This window comes from Phragmites australis, chromosome 8, assembly GCF_958298935.1.
Source record: "Phragmites australis chromosome 8, lpPhrAust1.1, whole genome shotgun sequence".
In the NCBI taxonomy this organism is placed as follows: domain Eukaryota; kingdom Viridiplantae; phylum Streptophyta; class Magnoliopsida; order Poales; family Poaceae; genus Phragmites; species Phragmites australis.
This window is the reverse complement of record NC_084928.1, coordinates 2343608-2347748: the sequence shown is the minus strand read 5'-3', so window position 1 is coordinate 2347748 and position 4141 is coordinate 2343608. Positions and strand designations below refer to the sequence as shown.

General features: G+C 53.6%; 1 pseudogene; it reads right to left on the bottom strand.

Annotated features, from left to right (window-relative positions):
* Nucleotides 1-432: 432 nt before the first annotated feature.
* Nucleotides 433-2259, bottom strand: LOC133927852 (anthocyanin 5-aromatic acyltransferase-like; annotated as a pseudogene).
* Between the last annotated feature and the right edge of the window lie 1882 nt (nucleotides 2260-4141).

Genomic DNA, 4141 nt, shown 5'->3' with positions numbered 1-4141 from the left:
TGAGGGGCTGAAAAGGAGCAAATCAGGAAGATACGAACCGGAGCGAGAGGGCCCGGCCAAGCTGGATTTGAAAGGGGTGGCATGGGGGTTGAGAGGGGACGACCTGGCAGGAGAAGCCGGCGGAGGGTGAGTCAGCGAAGAAGGCGAGGCGGAGGAAGGAGCCAAAGGCTGCGGAGGTTCCGGCGGCTAAGGAGGCTATACGAAGCGAAAGCCCATCCGTACAGGTCTCTATCTATTGGCTTATTTCTCAGGATCTAAAAGGAAGTATTTCCTTTAGATACCTAATCGTGAGTGACTCAATGTATACGTGCGAAATTGCAGACAATAATTCCTCTATGTGTGATGGTTGCTAAGACAAACTTACTAAAACAAAAGATGCAAGACTTCAAATAAAAATTAGGCAGAATAATTCTTAAGACCAAAACATTCAAAGAGGAGTCTTCTATCACCCCTTTTATGGAGAAACTGCATCTAATAACAGATAAGCATGGAAATCGTGCAAGATAAACGCAGTACATAGCATTGCATGGTACTCCTTGGGTGCGTTTGGTCTCACGTAACTTTGTAATTTGATATTGCCTTCAAAATTTTGAAATATGGATATTTGAAACTCAAAATTTGGACCCTGCCTCTCGCAACAAAAGCTTCGTGTTCCAGATTTCCAACGCAAACACAAACAATCGCTGCAATGCCTGCACTTGACACCAAACAAACCCATCGTGAGACGTGAGAGCACGCGCGCTCTCGTTGGACGCAGAACCACCCGCCGGGCGCCGGATCACGACCGCACGCCACCACTTGAAGTGGAAGCCGGGACGACGAAGTTGGCCGCGAACTCCTCCATCACCGCCCGGTCCAGAGCCACGGATACCTGCACGGCGCCTTCGTCCCTCGCGCCGAGCAGCGTCACCATCTCCATCGCGAACACGGGCGCCAGCTCCACGCGCCGCGGCGCGCCCCACCCAAAGTCCGTGTCGTACGCCATGAACCGGTGCGACGACCCAATCCCAGTGAGGCTCCCACGCGGGATGGCCCGGTGCACCGCCAGGCAACGCTCGACGTCGGACAGCGGGTCGTCCCCGAGCTCCTCCAGGTACTCGTGGATGGCGTCCTGGATGGCCGCAGCGGAGCGCGCGACGCCGGACTCGCCGCGCAGGTCGCCAGCGCGCGCCCGCGCGTAGCACGCCTTGATGCAATTCCCGAAGAAGCCGTCGCCGAGGGGCGGGCGCAGGCGGCGGCGGCAGTCGGCGCTGACCATGAAGTAGGCGTCGTCGGCGTCATGCAATGTGGGCTTGGCGCGGACGATGGACCTCCACACTAGGGACGAGATGGCAACATAGGTGGTCGGCGGCTTGGGCGGTTCACCGCCGTTAATTGCTCTGCTATGTTGAAGAATGTGAAGCTTCAGAGACTGGATTTCGTCGGCATGGAGCACGAAGGTTCTTCTGCTCTGCTGCGTGATTTAAAGTGTGGAAGCCGAGGAAGGTGACCTGAGCTGCATGATTGTTCATGTGTTCATGTCACCAGAATTTAAGCGAGAAGATGATTCAGATCGGAATAGAAATATGCAGTTCTTGATTACCAGAGGCAGTGCCGGCGCAAACAAGCGCAGGAACGCGCGGACCAGCTCGTCAGCCTTTGGGTGCCGGATGTCTGTCCGGTCAAACGTCAGCGGCGGGAGGCCTGCATGGGCAAGCGAGCCCTCCCGCGCCGCCGTCGACCATGCTCTCATGAACTGCCACACCGCGTGGCCGTCGGCCACCGCGTGCAGGATGGACACCGCGTGCAGGATGCTCTCATGAACTGCCACACCGCGGGCCTCGTGACCTGCAAGGCGAGAACCGGGGCGGGAAGCTGCGCCACCTCGAGCTCCGGGACGAGCTGCACAAACGCCTCGCTATCATGCTCTTCGTCTCTGGCCAGACGTCGCATCTCGCCGGCGCCCCCGGAGAACTCGGCCTCGACGAACTTGACGCCCGAGGAGACGGCGGCCGCGGAGCAGTCTATGACGACGTCGCTGCAGGAGGCGCGGAAAGCCAGCTTACCGGCGAAGGGGAGGAAGACGGCGAGCGTGGCGGCGAGGGAATATTTCAGGGTGCTGACGATCGACGGGAACGGCGGAAGGTCGGGACCGTCGAAGAAGAGCAGGCGCTGGATGGGCATCTTGGCGATGTGGAAGAGATCCAAGAAGGAGAGCTTGTACTCTTCGTGGCGGCAGCGACGGATCGCCGGTTTGGACGGGGTGGACATGGGTGATGTTCAGCAAAAAAATCAAAATCGGAAAAAAAAAACTTGTAAATTTACAAGAGAATCAATAGTGAAAAACTAGAAGGAAAAAAATTTAAACATATGCAAAAATATAAACTTCATTACTCAAAGAGATAACTCTATTTTAAACGGATTAAAAAGATTTATCTTTCAAAACTCTCACATATTACATAGACTAAACACTCATTCTTCTCTCCTTAAAAATCCTAACGCTAAGCTCTCAAATATGTGACAAAATAGGGCTCAAGTGGCTAGTTAAAACTCTCGTAGCTCTACCCCTCTATTTATGAGGCCATAAGTTTCCTAGCTTTTTCTTAAAATACCCCTATCTTATAGTACACTCCTACCTACCACTGAGAGTATTTTGATATATGTTCTTTTCCATTCATCGGACGGATGCGACGCCTCGACGCAAGCTTCACGATGGTACCACGTACTCCTCCAGTCCTCTCACGGTTTTGAGGCTAAATCGCAAAACCGCCTAAATGCTTCTCAAAGCGTGACTCGCCGCCTTGCTTACACCTTAAGCAAGCGCTTCGATGTCGACGCGTGTACTCTGTCATGCGATCCTAACCGCCGGCAAGTCTCTCGCTCCCGATCCCTCGGCCCGCCTTGTCACTTGCACCGGCATTCCCTTCGCTTGACTTTGTCAATACGCCATCTCCATCCGCCTTCCATACTCTTCTTGACCTCCACATATTCAGCTATAATCATCCTTGACTCCGCCCGGTCTCTTTGATCGTCCGGCACCAAGCATTCTGTTTGGTTCTGATCATCCCGTCATCGACCGTCAAGTTGCATCCATCACCTACACACTATGAGACAAGCAAACACATATCTTCAACTACAATTCCAGTTAGTCCATAATCAATATGCTCAAATGAAATCCTAAATCAATTCAAATCACATTAAAGCTCATGCAAAACCGAAGATCATCAAACCAAATAAAACCAATGTCAATCACTTATCACTAGTAAACCAAGGCACATTTCAACTTGGTTTCTCAATAATACTCAGCTAAAAAAGAACACTAGAATATTGGAAGGTTTGCGATCTCCTTCATGTTCTTGACAGATAACTGATTTAGTTTGTGAGCCCTGGCGAAGCACATCGCGATGCAATTCCTGAAGTAGCGCTCGTCGATCGGCGGGCCAGGGCCGCAGCGGAGGTCCACGGGCACTAGGATGAAGGCGTCAGCGGTGGCGTCCAGGGATTTGGCACGCACGATGGATGTCCACTCCAGCGATGACACCGCGACGTAGGTGCTTGGAGGCGTGTCCAGCTGTTTGCCGATGGCTTTGTTTTGTGTCAGTATGCGCCGCTTCACCGATTTGATCTCGTCGGTGCTGAGCAAAAAGTTTATTCACTGCTGATCCGGTGGGGTGTACAACAGTACAACGACGGTGATCTATTTTTTAGGAAGAGAGATATTACTCGATTTTTATTGAAAGCAAGAGAAGAGTCTTATATATCTCTACTACATAAAAAGTACGTAGTGGTTCTCACACCAGGCATGACGTCCTGCCCCTCCTACCCAATGCTGACATGTGGACCTCACCCATCCTCCTCAACCGTCTGCATCCCTACGCTACTCTCCTTTCTCCTCCCACACTGCTCCCCACCACCGCCGCATCCCATCCCCTCTCCCTTCCCTCCCGTCCTCTACCTCCACTCGCTTTGGCACCGTGGCCCTCCTGCCCCAGCACCCGCACCTGCACCTGCACAAGTCCTGGTCCCCACCACCGCCCCTATCCCTTCCCACTCCGCCCGCCGCAGGGCTAGTAGGTGCAAGCGCCGTAGGCTGAAGAGCGGCGCAGCCGAGCCCAAGGACGTCGGGTCCGAGTGGCCTCTCGCACCGTCTCCACGCACCTCC